This window comes from Pleurodeles waltl, chromosome 11 (assembly GCF_031143425.1).
Source record: "Pleurodeles waltl isolate 20211129_DDA chromosome 11, aPleWal1.hap1.20221129, whole genome shotgun sequence".
Taxonomy (NCBI): domain Eukaryota; kingdom Metazoa; phylum Chordata; class Amphibia; order Caudata; family Salamandridae; genus Pleurodeles; species Pleurodeles waltl.
Window position 1 is genome coordinate 109,010,980 of NC_090450.1, and position 18,995 is coordinate 109,029,974.

The following is an 18,995-nucleotide window of genomic DNA, read 5'->3' on the forward strand; positions in this document are numbered from 1 at the left end:
CTGGTTCTAGGAGTGTCTCCTCTCTTTTCCAGCACACATTCCAGTCATCAGTTGGAGATAAACAAGCCCTTTGTGTGAGGCCAGGGCACAGCCTTTACAGATGCAGGGGTGCCCCACCTCTCTGTTCTCTCATCCCAGGAAGGCCATTCAATAGGTAGATGCACCTCTGTGACACCTCCACCCTCCCTGTGTACAGGCTGTCTGAAAAGTATGCACAAAGCCCAGCTGTCACTCTGCTCAGACGTGGACTGGAGTCAAGCTCCAAAACACCAGAGTCGTAAGCACAAATAAATGCTCACTTTCTAGAAGTGGCATTTCTGTAATGGTAATAAAAAATCCACCTACACCAGTAGGCAGCATTTCTCACTACCATTACAACCATACCAAACATGCCTACGCTACCCCTCATAAATCAGACAATACCCCCTTAGACATAAGGTAGGGCAATCCTATGAGAAGGCAGCACTCACAGCAGTGAAGAACCAAATAGGCTGTTTGTCACTACCAAGACAGACCACGATACTAGGCACATGTCCTGCCTTCTATATACATAGCACCCTGCCCATAGGGCTAGCTAGGGCCTACCTTAGAAGTGACTTAAAAGGAGAGTTCTGGGCCAGGCAAGTATATTTAGATGCCAGGTCCCTGTGGCAGTAAACTGCACATGCAGGCCTTGCTCTAGCAGGCCAGAGACAGATTTGAAAGGCTATTTCTGTGGGTGGCGCAAGCTGCGCTGCAGGCCTACTGGTAGCATTTAATTTACAGGCCCAGGGTATAGGGATACCACTTTACAAGGGACTTATAGGTAAATTAAATGTTCCAATCAGGTATAAGCCAATCATACCAAGTTTACAAAGGAGAGCGCATGTACTTCAGCACTGATTAGAAGTGATAAAGTGACCAGAGTCATAACTACAGTCAAAAAGGGTCAAAGGAATTAAGAGGAAAAAGCACAAAGTTTGGGTAATGACCCTGTAGAAAGGGCCAGGTGCAACAGATATCATCAGAGAAGAAACCCCACTACAAAATCTAGGTTTGTATATGTGGTCTGTGTGGTACATGCATAGAATGTGTGACCAGGCAGAGTAATGGAGGCTATTTTAGATGCCACTGGCTTGTCATTGTGTACAAGATGACGGTGGGATTGCTTTCTCAGATATGGGGCGGGGAGAGAGGAAACAAAGCTCCTTTGCTTTTTCCTGAGATGTGCTGTTGATTAGTCTTCCTGTAAGACTGAAATTCAGCAGATGGAGGGACAGATTGGTGTGATTGCAGTCTCTGTTGTTCAGTTAAAAGAAACCCCTTAGTTCAGGACAGCTTTTGTCTTTCTCCTGATCACTCTTCAGTGTAGCCGATGATAGATAGGTGCAGAAAGCCCATACCTCACCTCTGTTTTGTGTGCTACAGACTGACAACCAGCTTCCCAGAGTGAAGGGGACATCATCTGAGTCTATCCCTTCTGGAAGAAGCTGTTATTCTGCCCTTAAACTCTGAGAAACATGTCTGTCAGAGTGATAAGGAGTCTGTAACCCCTTCAGGAGAAGTGACTCTCCAGGATGAGCCTGGTAGAGGGAGACTCTGATGTGGTCTGATAGAGGAGAAGGATGGAGGAAAGCAATCTGATCCCCCAAGTGTCAGTGGGTAGTAGATTTTCCTGTTGTCAATTCTAGATGGGAACCATGGGAAATGCAGCTTGTCCTCCATCGCCGTGACAAAAATATAATCACCACCAAGCAGCGTTACAGTAACCCAAGAAGATGCTCACACTTTGCTCTGTGCCACTGTGTCCAAATAGTGTCTGTGTTTGTGTCATGACTCACAGGAATCTTAACAGACAGCAAGGCCAATCCCACCTTCTCCCCTTGGAGACTCTCTCATGTTCTGTAAAGACTCCAGGAGAAGTGAAGGAAACCTGATCACTATGGAAAAAGAGGGTCAGAGAGAACGAGAGAGAAAGAGAAACACTCCAGGAAGCTGACTGGAAGAAGACCTGAACTGGAATCACTGGACTACAGGAGGACAGAGTGTCACAGATCACAAGGGCACAGCACAATGTATCTTTCAAAATATAGAGCTCTAAGACATTTAGTATGTGGACCCAAACAGAGAGTCACAATGTATGAAATCATAAACACCACATAGGGCTTTACCCAGTGCAGAGAGAAGTAACATTGTAAGTACCCCCCACACAAACCATGAAACTTTCCCAATAACTGAAGAAGGGATGACCTCTGCAGCACTGATGAAGCTGAGTTGTAGTTGCAGCCACTCCAGAGCCCCCACCTACCCTTGCCTACACTACATCTTCAACAAGGCCATTGTCTTGATCACACCCGACCTCAGCAAGACCATAAACTGCTCCCTAGAGTCAGCCACCTTCCCGAGGACTGGAAGCACGCCAAGATCCACCTTCTATTAAAGAAACCCACAGCCAACCAACGGATCTCAAGAATTACCACCTCATCTCACTGCTGCCTTTCCCAGCCAAGGCCGCCAAAAAAGCAATCAACGATTAGCTCTGCTAACACATTGAGGCCAACAACCTCCTGGACATCTCCCAGTAAGGATTCAGAACTAAACATAGTACCAAGACAGTCCTGCTTGCCGGCACAGATAACATCTGCTCTCTCCTCGACCACGGTCAAACAGCATCCCTCATTTTACTGGACATATCGGCCATCTTCGATAAAGTTTCCCACCGCACCCTAGGCACCAGATTCCACACAGCAGGCATACACAGCAAGGACTTATGATGGGTACACTTCTTCCTGACAGGCAGAATGCAGAGAGTCAGGCTCCAGCCGCACCTGTCAGACCCTACAGAGATCAGCTGTGGAGTACCCCAAGGATCCTCATTGAGCCCCATGCTGTTCAACATCCACCTGGCCCCGCTCACCCCAATCGTCAGGAACTACGGACTGAACATTGTCTCCTACTCTGATGACACCCAGCTGATCATCTCCCTGAATGAAAACCCTTCAACGGCCAAGAAGAATTTCCAAGATGGGATGGAGGCAGTCGCAGCCTGGATGAAGGAGAGTTGCCTTAAGCTGAACTCCAACAAGACCGAGATCCTCATCCTGTGACCATCCTCCTCAGCCTGGGATGACTCCTGGTGGCCCTCAACACTTGGCAACCCCACACTCCCACAGACCACACACGCAACCTCATCTTCATCCTCATCTCAGCCCTCACAATGACAAGACAGGTCAACTCCGTCGCCTCCACCTGCTTCGACACCCTCAAACTCCTAAAAAGATTTCAGATGGAGCCCTAGTGACTGCCGCAAACCGTGACACACGCCATGATCACAAGCAGACTTGTTTACAGCAATGCCCTCAATGCTGGAACTACCAAGAAGAAACTGAGAAAGCTACAACAAATCCAGAACGCCACCGCCAGACTCGTCCTATACATCCCCCACCAATAATACATCACAGGACACCTCCACTGAATCCCTGTTGAGAAGAGGATCAATTTCAAACTCCTCGTACATGCCTACAGGGCTCTCCACAACCTTGGACCCAGATACCTCAACCACCGCATCACCTGGTACTCCCCTACCAGATCTCTCTGCTCCTCCAAGCAGTCGCTCACCCCTGTACCCCACATAAAGAAGTCCTCAGCAGGACGAAGATCGTTTACCTACCTTGTGGCAAAATGTTGTAACACCTTACCTCTCCACCTCAGACAGTCACCATCGCTAGCTCAATTCAGGAAGATCGCCAAGACCTGTCTCTTCTACTGAACCCTGAGACATACCCCACAGCACCTTGAGAACCTATGGGTGAGTAGCATACTCTAAAAATGATTGACTGATTGATTGATTGAGTGCTTGAAATGAAATTGTTTGCTCCTGAGAAGTACCGGGACTCTGCCCATGAAATGTAATACATTAGTGCATTAGTGCTGTGAAGTGCAGTACTCTCCTTTACAAACTAAAGAAGGGCAGGTACTCAGTACTGGGCAGTACCTGCTCACTTACACACTGATTGCATCCAAAGAGGAGCAGAGGAGCAAAGTCAAGGAGATGAAAGCAAAGGAGGGATCGATGAACACCAATGAAGAGTAAAACAACAGTGCTGCAACTATTCCAGGTGTGAACAAGTATGAAAGCAAGAGACTCATGACAACCACTGTTACCAGATGCAAGCTTTCAGGTCAGGGAAGTCTTTATAGCCTTTATTTAACTTGAGCTGGAAATCCCATTAACAAACACTGGCTCTGTAGTGGCTGGAGAAACATGTTCCTGAGAGCACCATGCAAGAGTCTGTCTGGCAAGACTGTATTTCCCATAGTCCGTCCTCCTTACTCTCAGAGATCTGATACCTAGGCCGAGACATTGTGTCAAGGGTCTTTGGGGAACCCAGTTGCCTCTGATGTTGGTTTATGCATGACTACAACAAGGCTACTCCATGTGGGGCTGCTGCTGTTAACGCGTCCTTTGTGATAATTTATTTCACATCAGGACTCGTTTTAGGCCAATGAATCTTTTGACCCAGTTGAGAGACACCGTAGGACGAGATAGCTAATCAATATATCAATCAATACATCAATAATGTCATCAATATTTATCACGACAATGCATTTCACTTTAGTCAAAGTCATTAATCAGTTCAAATGACGCTACCATGACCTTTCAGCCATGAATAACCACACCTTGTTTAGTAGAATTGTATGAATTTTATTCCCTATTAACTACAATCTAGCAGCAAATGCGTTAATCTCAATACCAAGAAACATAATAGCATAGTCACAATATGGCAACTTTGATAAGATTTCATTAAAGCAAGAATCACAGACATTAGAACATAACACGGCGTGAACATAGATCAAATTTAGCAGAGTGTCAATATTGCGTCAGTTCAACAAAGCATAATCTCGGTCGTTTGTCTATTTGCGTCAATTTTGGTGAACACCTGTCCTAACCACTGATTAGCATTAGCATGTTGGGCTTCATGCAAAACAATTTAGAACACCAATTTGGAAAACATTTAGCTAAGGTCTCTGTCAAAAGTAAGCAGTTGGTACCTAGAAAGGAAAAGCAAACAGACAAATTACAAATGCATTGTCATAATTACCCTCCAAATATTAGGTCAGCGCACAGGTCCAGTCTTCGTCTTCAGGACATCAGTCAAATCGTCATCAGTCAGTACTCAGCTCTAGGACCAAAAAAAAAAAGGGCACTTCCCTCATAAGGAGGAAAGTGTAAATGGGCAAACTAAGGGCAAGGATGGTTTTAATAAAATCTCAAGTCACCAAACAGAGTGACAGAGTTTCTGGATAAAATCAGTAGCATTCCCTAACCCACCTCCATGACCTCTCTGTGACATGGGTTTTTATCCCTTTTTCGTAGTACATTCCCCAAAAATTCTATTGGACATTTGCTATACCCCACTATCTTTAACCTATCAGAAAATACATTAGGTAATCCTAATCTTCACCCCATATTGGTTTACAAGTCTTTGATTGGTCTTCTTAATTGACGTCTTCAGAGGTGGCACGTCCGGTGTGACTTCATTACCTTGTAATTCTTTGCACATCTTTTGGTCAGTAGTTCTATTGTCTTCCCCGGTTTGAATGACCTTGTACATTATTACATTAATCTACACTGTTTCAATTCATTTATAACATTTAGTTTTCAAGACGATGAGAAGCGGTGGGAAACGGATCTACATGGTTACATTCATCTTCCAAAAAGAACTTGCAGGGTCATGTACCCTGTGAGTCAGCACACTGAAAAATAGAAAAATGCATTTAAAATGAGAGCCAGGGCACCTAAGCTTTGGCTCATGCTAACTTAAGGCCTATGAGGTTTTCAATACAGATTTAATAACGTAAATGTTAATATAAGCTCATTTGAACGTAACATAAACATTTTGGTCACCATTATTAGTTCGCGTATACGTTGGTGGCCACTCATCGTGGTCACAATTCATGCGCACGTCTAAGCAAAATTGCTACTACTACAGTTTCTATGTGGCATTATCACACCTTAATTCATAAACATTTCATGTTAATATAGATTATATAAGCTACACTCTCTCACTGCTATCACAGAACAACTGGATTTCTCCAACATCTGTCATGACTGATGTTCCAACTCAAGAAACCGTTGCCTGCCAATCACATCCTTGCTGAAAATAACACTGAAATGCCAGCAGCTGGGACGATCCTCGCTTTAGCATCAGTTTGCATGACCTCCCAGAAGAGGTAGAAGGCCTGTACATTGACAAAGTCGGGCAGATATCCGCCCACCGAAACACCACGGATCAGCTTTGTTTGGTGAGATCATACTATTTGAACTGTGAGAGACTGAGCAACGGGTTGTAATCTACTCATGCAATCACGTTTATTCCTGAAGGTGAACCACATAGATTAATAAAGCGGGAGGCACCAGGACAGAAGGCAGGTAAACTAGATAGTGCAAAGACAAATGTGTGTGGAAATCGCATCTCAGTGATTATCACTTGTATGTCACTAAGTGAAGCATCTTGGTTTCTTTCAATCCTTTTAAAGTGTTTTTTTCCATCACACTTTGGAATTTAAAAAAAGTGCTTTATTTGTGCTTTCCTAATTACTGTTATAATTTGAAATATGTGTAAGTTTCATTTCCTTATATTTAAATGTTGTTGTTTGTTAAAAACCTGACATGCTACAGCCTTTCCTTTCGTTTCCTGTACTCCAGCAGGATTCTCACAAAGACGACATTTACAAAGTCCTCTCATTTTGCAGTGAGAAAAATAAAATTACTCTCCAGCTTCCAAATAAGTGTCAATTTGTCAGAAGGTGTAGCCTGATATTTGACCTTTGTCTTGGAAGTGTGACAGAATAAACACAAAAGGCAAAGGCATCGTTGTTACGCATTTACCTTCTGGACTCACGCATGAATATTTCTGGGGGTGCTGCAGCACCCCCAGCAACTCTACTTCCATGCCAAAGTCCCAATCTCATCTCAGAAGGAGTAGTGCTTCCCATGGCAGGCTACTGTGTACCTATAATGAATCTGCCCTTTTCCCTTGGAATACTGACTATGTGGCCAGGTAAAGTGGTGTGGTCCTCTACCTAACCCTGCTCTGCCATTGCTGATTCTGACAAAAATGCAAAGAAAAAAACTAAAATGTGTAAAAATTCCAAATATGAAAAATAAAGGATATAAAGTAAGCAATAAAAAAAATGAGAGGAATAGGAATTCAGACACTTTAAAACATCCTACAAAAATATTGAAACGTCTGGCACACGTGTTGTGCATTTGTCCAGTAATTTTGCCCGTGAGTGTGTACGTTTGCCTCGTAACTGACAAGGTCGTGCACTGTTGTGTGGAAAAGGAATGCAAGATGATTTATACCCAACAACAGATAGTAGAAATGTGAAACTTGTGATGAAAAACATTGGGAACATCCCAATTTACATGGACATGCCCACCATCACTATACCTGTGAGTTCCTGTGAGAATTAAAGGTTCTTTTTTAGAAAGACAACTACATAATTTCAGCCACACCTAGAAAACTACCAGCAGAAATGGTTTCAAAAGACCTGTCCTACAAAACTGAGATAGTCCAACTTATGTCCACTAGATGATGTTTTATAAAGAATGTTTTATTTTACGTGGTTTTACTTACAGCAGAATTGCATGAATGAATGTGTGTGTTTATGTATTTAAGTATGAGGTGTTCTTTTACAGCATGGACCCTGCGTGTAGTAAACAGAGAGCAGAACATGAGGAAAGAATGGGATGTGAGAGGTCGGCAGGCAGTCAACAGCTAATTTAATCAGCTGTCCCACACCCCCATTCCTCTAAATAAGGACCTAGGTGTGGCATCGTTTTCTGAATGTAAACACAAACTAGAGCTTGTTTTGCTGTTCAAAATATACCAAGATTATTTTGGTACAAATTCATGTAGGACAAAAACAGGTTTCAGATAAAGGGGGTCTAGTTGATTCAAAAACTGAAAGAGTTCGATCTCACTTCACCATCAATATCCACCAGCACACAGTTGAGGCTCGCGGGAGCGAAAAGGGCTGACACGGCACGTGACAGGGGGAAATACAAAAAAAAACTCTAAGAACCAAAGAAAATGTACCTATTTTGCCGCGCCGTTCCAGTGCGGTCCGGTCCTGCATTGCAGGCACAGGTTCCCAGCCTGACCTGCATCCAATCCTGCTGGCAGCATGTAAGCAGTGTTAGGATTGGATGGAGTGCCCAGCCAGGATGCTCCAAGGCAGAGTGGAGGTCTGCCTGCTCTCTCTAACCAGGCACTGCGTTGCCAGGTTGGAGAGAGCCTAGTGCACATGTATGTTTGGCCGGCCCGAGACAGCTGGGAAAACATACATGCGAACTGAGGGGAAGTGCACAGCACTCCCACTCTGTCCCTGCCATGCCTGTGGCCCGGTCCCTTTTACAGTAAAAACATACTAAACATAGTTTATTATGTTTTTGCTGTAAAGGTTTTGCAGCTGCTGCTGCTGGGGTTGGGAGGACGTTCCTACGCCATAGCAGAGGAGCCACCCCTGCCAGCACAACAGACGGGATGCTGAAGTGCAGTGCATTCTCCTATGTCTCTTGCTCAGTGCGACACCATCAGTAACACACACTTATCACCAAGCAAACAGCTATACATGCTTCAAAATGGCTCATAAATAACATAATGGAACAAAATCTATAGCAAGCAATATTTTTCGAGTGGTTGTCACTTTGCAAAGTACAGTGATAACATATTTACAAGTGGAGTAGAAGTAGCAAAACACTGATGGACACAGACTTGAATGATTTAAAGGGAATAGCATGCAACAAACATGTATAGAACACATGAGTGATGTTTGAGATGTACAACATTATTTAGCTTTAGAGGTGAGAACGAGGCCCACCCACTTATAACTTCTAATTTCAAAACTCCAAAAAAACGAATTTCAAGGTCAGAGTTCCGCAGAGCAAAGGCGCTCAACCAATGGCGGTTGATGGAGTCCAAGTTAAGCAGCTGGACTACTTTGCAAAGGAAAAATTTCATTATTTCTCTGGTTGTTTAGAAGACTGTGGGGCATATTTATGAGAGCTTTGGGTCATGCTTGCAGCACGCAACATGCTACAAACATGATGCAAACCTTTTAAGTCTGATTTTTTAATCCACCCAAAGCCACTTTGCGTCGCTTTCAATGGCTTCAAAAATCTGAAGTAATGCAATGCAGAATAAATCTCTGTGTTGCATGACTCTGCTCAAGAGAGTTATTCCAACTGTGTACCCACCCAACTTCCATGGTTTTTTACACATTCCCAGATTTACCAAACCATGAAAACCTGGGAATGCACCAAAAAGATACACCTCCCCAGGAGAGGAGTAATTAGGAGAAATAGCTTTATTTCTCCTCACTCCACCACTATTTATCTGTTAAAGTAGTAGAGCAACATGATCACGATGGAAAAATTAACTCAGAAAAAAACATGGCAAGGATGAATAGCAGGGGGATTCCCAGAGGCAAGATCAAGAAATACAAGCAGCTCATGCTTAAATGAGGCCCACCTTTGTGCAAATAGTGGAAAAGGTTGCTGAGAACAGGATGGTATGTAGCCAAACGTAACTGACTATCTTATAATGCATTTAGGGGCATATTTATAAGCCCTTTGCATGGCCTTAATGCCATTTTAGCGTCATTTGTATGACACTAAGGCAGTGTTAAGATGGCCATTTCCCCGGACCATATTCACAAAGTGGTGCAATGCATGTGTTGCAACTGTGCAACTCCTTGCGCCATAAGGTACGCAGGAAGGCCCATAAAAATGTCAAAGTAAAACTTGCAAGATTTCACTGCACCATTTTTTCCATTATTTTTAACAGATGCTCAGGGCAGGCGTTAAAGTGACACACCCATAATAATCTATGAACCTCTCTGTGCTTTGCTCCACTAGCACCAACATTTTTGGCAGCAAAGCGTGACAACAGCATTAAAAATATTGACACTGTTGTAGTAACGACTGCCATGGTGGTCCGTATTGTAAATCTGGCACAACCATGATGTCATTGGGGGGCAAAGGGGTTGCAAGAAAAGTGGCACATCGGGACCCTTGCACCACTTTCTCGTTCTCGTAAATATGCTCTTTACTTTTTTAAGGTTACCAAATATGACCTGATCCTGTGGCTTTTGTATTCAAGCATTTTACATTTATTGACAAAAAAATTTAACATATTTAATCTCTGGAGAGGATACTGACTGTCAAAAATTACACTGAATTCCTTTAATTCCCGTTTCTTGAAAACGTTATCAAAGATTTAATGCATGAGCACATCCAAGTTGGTCCCCATCATTATGCATGTCAATCATGTGAATTCAGGACAACATTTTGTAATGCGATATGTTCTACTAGGATTTGGTGCATGATACTGCTGGGGCTGAGTTTGTAGAAAGACCCACTTGGGCAGACTGCCATTCATTCCACAAGAAGAGAAGGATTTGTGCTGACAATGGAAGAAAAGGTGACAAATATTTGTATCTATGGTAATTTGAAGCAGGAGAATTGAGTAACAGTTTCACGGTCTTAAACTGCTGCAGTTAAAAAGTTAAAATGGTAATGTACAGTGGCATTTTATTATCCCAATCCAGTACACGTAGTTGTTTATTTGTTCTATCATTTCATTTTAATACATTTATTTACTTTATATTATCAAACCCCAAAATATGCCTATACAAGGTGACAAATGTAACTAATTGCCCCGCTCATTATTAACATATTGTACAAAGGGCATCTCCTATTTCACACATATGCAGTATTGTCTGCACTCCCAGCTCCACTTTAATCCAGGTCAAAACAACCATCAACACATCAGCTATGCTATCACACAATGGTCTCCTTAGGCTACTGCCAAACGCAGAGATCAGTGTGAAGAATGTTTGATATCAGAAATCAAAAGACTTATCCATCACGCATAAGATGTACCGACAATAACACTGTAGACACCATTTGCATTCGACACCACACTGAAATTCAAGCGATAAATATACAGTTCGAGCGGTCAACTTGTGAAATAAAGTGTTTTCTGTATAACATTTGACAGCTATTTTTGAAGGTGAATAAATACAGCTGCCCCTAAGTAAAGCTCAACACAAGTAAACCAGACACTACACTATAGCTTCCTGCCAGAATCTTTCAGCATTGCCTTTGACAAGGAACACAGCAAGAGTAAATATACATTGTCATCGCACTATTGCTGCTAAAGCGATTTTTGGAAGCACTGAATGCTTTGAAAGATCCTACAACCCACATTCTGGTCGCTTGCTAGTCAAAGCATGCATTGTTCAGATCAATTATGAAAATTCGAAAAATAACTACGGTTGCAACAGCACTATGGAGTAATATCAAAAACAACAATTTCTGATTGCAGAAATATGGAAACAAATTATTGTATACAAATATTGAGTTTCATATTTTATATGTAAATCACAAAAACATTTTGTTGAATATGTTATGTGACAGAATATCGACAGAAATCGTAATAGTCTTTGTTTTCAATAAATATCGAGTTACAAGTAATGTATTTTAAATATTAAATTAGTAAGAAAACTGTTATTTAAATTAAAAAATAATAATATGATAAATAGTGCAATTCAATTCAAATTGTATTCAAGATTTGGAACTCAAATGAGGTCCACATAAAACAGAACAACATAGCATATGGCAATAAAACGACCACATTGCAAATCGTTTGAAGAAGCATTTAAAAACTGCAAAAACGTTTTGACCATTGGTTTTAAAATTAGGCGACTGGAAAGGTGCAATGCAGGTCAAACAAATAATGCTTGATTAAAATGTTGGACACCCGCATTACATAAATTGCAAATTTTTGCGTTATGATGTCAAAACATTTTGAGGAATAACTTCATTTGTAATAGAGTCCAGAAATGACGAATTCCATGATCTAGGTTGCACCGCAAATATTGCTGAGCTTCCTGTAACAGGCAAGAGGTGATTGTCACCTTACAACTTCTCTTTGACTCATAGTATTTGAATGCTTAAAAAAACTTTTAAGTTAGGTTTCAGAAAGGGAGTACAATGTATCCAAAGCTAGATCAGATTCATTTACTGCATATTTAAAATCTTTAAAAAATGAATATTTTCTTGTTTATGAACCAACATGTTTGAGCACAAACAACCCCTCAATGAACGCTGCCTTCTCCTTTTTTATCTGGTGTCCACATCAAGTCACAATGGCCAGGCCTTGCACATGACGACTAATTAAGACAAATCCAAGTCTTAACGGGGGAACAGGATGGACAAGTTAAAATTGCAGCTTATGCAAAATTTGACATTCCTTCCTCTCCAAAAACTCCCACTTAGTCTGGTTAGTTGACCCTATGGCATACAGTAGCGTTGGGAGAACCTTTACCTTACATACCAATAGCAGGTGTAAAAAGTGCCTCCGACCCATTCAGTTATGAAATGCTCTAAACCACTGACAGGAGATAAGGCCTTAGAGGAACAGTGATTGATATGGTTCTTTTCGATCAAGCTGCTTGACATAATTTTCCATAAGTAGGGTTATGATTGTGTAACTTCGAATTTACCTGAACCCAAATACTAGCCAAAATTGCAAGTCTTCCTACTTTTGCTATCCTTAAACTTTAAGATCAATACATTTTTTGGTGAAATATTGATTTTCAAAAACTGACAGCAACCAACTACTGACGTGAGGCTAACCGATTATTTAGCCCTTGGGAGTAAGGTCCATAATGATGACATCATGAGCATACATGAGATATGGGAAATTGCCGCCAATACTAAGAGAATTCCCCTTACCATTGATCAACTTTATGGAAGGTCTGACATGTACAAAGAAAAAAGAAGAAGGGCCAATAAACAGACTGTTTCAGACCATTTTTAATTGGAATAATGGAGGGAAGACACTAATCGCCACCCATTAACACCTGCACCAGGTAGAGGAATGAAGGGAGATAACATATGTAAGGAAGATTCCTGGAAAATTTAATTTCTTCAGTTTTCTCCTTATGGTTCGGCTATCTACCCTAACAAAAAGTGTAGTAAAATGAAAAAATGCAGCATTGGCCTTAGACCTACAAATAGACAAATACTTTTCCATGAATATTTTCAACATAAAGATGTTTTTTAATGTGCAATATTTCTTCCGAAACCCAGCTTGCTCTACAGGAAGAATCTTTTCCTCTTCTACCCATACTGAAAGATGATGAAGAATACTCCTAACAAATGTTTTTCCTACTGCATCCAATTAGGCAATTTGCTGGTAATTAAAGAAAATTACTGGAGCCCTTTTTATGTAGGGTAATTCAAATACTTTCTGACCAAGAATGAGGAATTGTTCCATATGTATAATGATGTGCAAAAACAGGGATAAAAAACAGTCCATAAAGAGGCCTCTCTCTTAATTATGGAGATTGGAATCACATCAGGCCCATTCTCCCTAGAGTCTCTCATACCCCAAATTGTAAATTAAATCTATTTTGTTGAGGGAGGACCGAACATTGCAGTTAAGTGGTTGGGAAAGCCAAAGTGAAGTGATCGAAGACATCTCTGTACTAGAATTACATGAATACATATCACTGATATAAGTCCACCATCCCCCTCCTTAAACTTAAAGCCATTTTTTCTCCTTAATGAGGGTAAACTGCAAACTCTGTCTTCTTCTTTTCAATAAAGTAATTAGTTTGTCTCTTTCAACAGAAAATGATATAAATTGTCTTTTCGCTAATCTATGTATCTCCCTATTTACTTGTTAAATGTAGAAATAGGTATCAAGGATTTCATATCACGTTCATACTTAAGTTTAGCATCCTGGGATAAAGGCAGCAGCTCCGAATTTAATACTGCCATATTTAGCAATTCCCTCATAATTCAATGTGTTCTGCCATTAGGTTTATCAGAACCCACTGATATGTCTTTAAGGTTCCAGGACCCTACTTCCTTTCGAGCCAGGTCAATCAAAAAGGAAAGTTCTTTGTGATCACTAGAGGAATTATCGATGCCTATCATATTTTTAGATCCTCTCAAAAGTGGTAAGAGGGACAATCACATAATAGAAGATTTAGCAGCTAACCAAAGACATGTGTAAAACTTGCAGAAGTATCATTCTCAATTCTTCAGCACACTATTGAAAATTCAGTATTCTTTAAGACTTCCTTTAACAAGAGACCGTTTTTGTCAGGTTTACTTTCCGGAAAGAAGACTGAGGGGGAAACTTTTAACACTCTATCTTTGGGCTCATTTGTAAAAAGACTTAAAGTATAATTTGATATCTTAGCATTAATGCCACCCACCAATAATGTGTATTTACAATCTTGTCATTCTGTAATTTAAGACATAAGAGTAGATTTCCATTACTAATTGCTAATGGATGGAGTTGGGAGGCAGGGGGGAATATACACATTCACCACCAGAAGAGAGTCATTAATTACCTAGTTGACCTTCTGGAATATTTGTATTAGTTTTGAGTCAGGGATAAAGTGACTACAAAACCATTTGTAGTTATTACTTAGGAGAATCACCATACCCCCTTATGCATGGGCTATCATAGAGGAAATAGCGAGACAATTCAGGACAAAATACGTTTTTAACACATACTCATTTGTTGACCAGGTGTTCTGGATGCATATTACATTGGCAGCCAGACTATTAAAAAAAACATTTTATTATCATCAGTCAGAGCACCTGCAGAATTCCAGAAAACCACCTTAAAATGTTTATGTTAGAAATGTGGTTTTCTTGATGGCAGAGGTGTGCATCTTGCCCAAGCAGGAACCATAATCCTATTCAGGTTAAGTCAGATCATTAACCTCTGCTACCCTCTGGTGGCTTGGCACAGAGCAGGCAGGCTTAACTTAAGAGGCTATGGGGGTGATTCTGACCTTGGCGGTCTTTTCGCAAGACCGCCGAGTTACCGCCGCGGTGAAGACCACCGACCGCGGCGGTATGCCGCTGTGCGCATTCCGACCGCTAGGAGCGTTCCGCCGGAAAACCGCCAGCAGCCACACTGGCGGTCGGCGGGAAGGTGGAGACTGGTCAACCTCCACCGCCACGCCAGCAGAACACCGCCCACAGAATTACGACCCACATTTCTGTGTGGCGGTCTTCTGTTGGCGGTCTTCTGTTGGCGGTCACCTCCCCATGGCTCCTGTCGCCTCCCGGAGGACCAATGCACACGGTAAGTTGATCGTCCGTGAGGGGAGGGGGCGGGGGGGTGTTGTGTGATGTTTGCGTGCATGGGGGTGTGCGTGTGAGTGTGTAGAGGGGGTGTGTGAGTGCGTGCATGCGGGCGGGGAGTGCTGCTGTGCCTATGGGCAATGTGTGTAGTTCGGCGGGTGCGCATGTCGGCATGTATGTGTGCGGGTATGTGTCCCCGTTGTGTATGTGTGTGTGTAGGGGGTGTGTATATGTGCATGTTGGGGGTGTGTGCATGTCGGGGTGCGTGTATGTGCATGTCGGGGTGGGGAGGGGGTTCGTACCACCTCTGGGGGGTGGCAGGGGGGTGGAGGGTGTGGGGGGAGGACTCGGGGGGCAGTGGGGGGTGGGGGAGACCCCTATCAGTGTCAGGGAAGGAATTCCCTGGCCCCGATAGTGCCTACCGCCATGGTTCGCATGGCGGTTCCCGACCGCCAGAAACCGCAGCGGTAAGCAGGGTCATGATACCGTTGGCGGTCTTGGGTCGACCGCCGGACCGGAGTGCGCAGACTCCAGCCCGTCGGTCATGACCGCCGTGGCTGTCGGAGTGGGGAAGTGGCGGTCGATCGCGGCGGTGACCGCCGCGGTCAGAATGCCATTTTTTTGACCGCCGGTCTGTTCGCGGTCCGACCGCCGCCTCTCCGCCGACCGCCAAGGTCAGAATCAGGGCCTATGTGTAACTTATTTGTGCAACACTTCAAACAGTAACATAGTGAAAAGACCCCAAAAAAGACTCCTCTTTAGAAAAATAAAGCTTAATTTTATGAACATAACAAGACCAAAATTACAAAATAAGTAGAAGTTGAGATATTCATTTTAAAGATGAAAAGCAAAAAATATAAATTGGAATCTATAAGCACCTATCGGGATATCTGGTTGCGCTGGACCTGGGCAAAGTCAAGAGTTCAGCCAACAGTGATGGAGCACAAGATGGCTATTGGATCATGCAAGGCCCGCTGCACAAAAGTACCTTGATCCTGGTCAGAACAGGGAGATGCAGGTGCAGCCGAGGGATGTGTCAGTGTTGGTCCCGCAGTCGAGGTGATGGATCAATTTTCTCCATGCAACAAGAGAGATGCGTTGGTTTTGAAGACAAAGCGAGGGTTCCAAAATCCACCGGCAAAGAGGCCAATCCACACAGTCAAGGGGATGCATTGATGGACTCCCTGCAGTGATGGCGATGCGGTGATTCCAATGCAGCAGTTCCGATGGTGATGTGCTGATTCTGAGTGCGATGACGGAGATGTGCTGTGCATGTAAAGGCAAAGGTGCACTGGTTCTGATGAAGACACTTGGGCTGTGGCACTGCAGCATTTTCTACCCACTTCCAAAGGTCCATGACTGGATTGGCACCACTAGGCAGGGCGAGACTTGCAGCAAGCAAACTCTATGTGCCGGAAGTGATGATGAGTCAAAGTCTTTTGTGTCCCTGAGATGAGAGAAGAGAGAAGGTAAGCCAGCAAGCCCTTTGAATCACTCTGGGTTCAAGTGAGATGGGTCTAGTCCTTCCTCAGCAGGGCAGAGAGCAGCAGGAAGCAGGACAGCACAGCAGGAATGCAGTTCTTTTAGAGCAGCAGTCAAGAGTGGCAGTCCTTGTAGCAGCACAGCAATCTTTCTTCCTAACAGAGATATTCACAGGTCTAGCAGTGTACTGAGTTGGGTAGGGTCAAAGGTCCAATACTTATACCCAGTTGTGCCCTTGAAGTGGGAGATGACTGTAAAGCAGGGTCTTAAAATGCACAGAGGTCCCTTCTTCCTGACCTGGCTCCATACTCACTACAGGAGGTAATGTAACTGTTAGAAATGAAGTCTCTGGTTGGCAGTCAGTTTGCACTCTGTCCAAGCAGGAATGGTCAACATATTCAGAGCAATGGAGATACACACTTAATATAACTCCTGCTCACCCCAAGCAGTCAGGCTTATCACAAAGGCAATGTGTAAAGCATTTGTGCCAACACACATATTAATGTAGTGAAAACACTACAAAATGAAAACCAGACCAGTTAAGAAAAATAAGCAATATTTATCTAAATCAAACAAGAACAAAATGACAAAAATCCTACATACACAAGTCAACATATGAATTTTTTAAATTAAAGGAGTCCATAGAAAACAATAAAAATGTTGTTTTTAAACAAAGTACCTGGTTTGCATCAAAAATGAGGTTGCACAGGCAAACGTGATTTCGAAAAGTAAGTGATGCATTGATTTCTTACTCGCAAGTGAGGCCGTGCGCCATTTCTTCTCCGGTCGGGTAGGTGATGTGTCATTTTTCTCTCCCTCAAGAGAGCAATGAGTCAATTTCCAGATGGGGCACCTCAGATCAGCACAGGTTCATGATGATTTTGATGCCAGCGACGATGTGTGAGAAATCTGACAGCACGGTGATGGAAAAACTGTGATGCAATGGGTTGCGTCATTTTTACCTCCTTGTTGCAGGTGGTGAGTTGAATATTTCTTCACACAGCTCCATGTGCGTGGATGTCAGTCCGTGTTCTACCAGCTTCATCTTTCAAGGGTCAAGGGACTGGATAGGGCACCACTTGGCAGGGCAAGAGTCTCAGCAGAGAGTCCAGTTGCTGGCACAGGAAGTCTTTGATGGTCCTGATACTTCAAAACAGGAGGCAAGCTCAATCCAAGCCCTTGGAGATTCTTTACAAGCAGGAATAAACCACAAAGTCCAATCTTTGTCCTCTTTGAGGGAGAAGCAACAACTGCAGGCCAACCCAGAAAGGCACAGTCAAGGCAAAGGGGCAGTACTCCTCCTCCAGCACTTCAGCTCTTCTCCTTGCCAAATTTTCCTCTTGGTTCCAGAAGTAAATCTAAAAATCTGGGGTTGTGGGTCCACTACTTATACTCCTTTATGTCCTTGAAGTAGGCAAACTTCAAAGGAAATTCTTTGTTGTTCACAAGGTCCTGCCTTGCCCAGGCCTGGCTCACACCAGGGGGTTGGAGACTGTATTGTGTGAGGACAGGCACAGCCCATTCAGGTGTCAGTGGCCACACCTCCCTCAACTCCAACCCAGATGGCCCATCAGGATATGCAGGCTACACCCCAGCTCCCTTTGTATCACTGTCGAGAGGGGACTCACAAACAGCCCAACTGTCAGTCTGACCCAGACAGGGAACACACAAGCAGGCAGAGTCACAGAATGGTTTACATAAGAAAATGCCCACTTTCTAAAAATGACATTTTGAAACTGACCATTTCAAAACCAACTTTATCAAATGATGTATTTTTAAATTGTGAGTTCGGAGACCCCAAACTCCAAATCTCGATCTGCTCCCAAAAGGAAACTGCACTTAAGGGATATTTAAAGACAGCCACCACCTTAATCTATGAGAGGGATAGGCCTTGCAACAGTGAAAAACTAATTTGGCAGTATTTCACTACTAAAACATATAAAACACACCTGTGCATGTCCCACCTTTAACCTACACTGCGCGCTGCCTATGGGGCTACCTAGTGCCTACCTTCGGATGCCTTACATGTATAAAAGGGGAAGGTTGGAGTCTGGCAAGTGAGTACACTTGCCAGGTCGAACAGGCAGGTTAAAACTGTACAACCAAACACTGCAGTGACAGGTCTGAGCCATGTTTACAGGGCTACTCATGGAGGTGGCATAACCAGTGCTGCAGACCAACTAATAGCATTTGATTTACAGGCCCCTGGCACCCCTTGTGCACATCATTAGGGTCATACTAGTAAATCAACTATGCCCATCATGGAAAAGCCAATTACACAGCCAATTTACACAGGTAGCACTTGGACTTTGGCACTGGTCAGCATTGGTAAAGTGTCCAGAGCACCAAA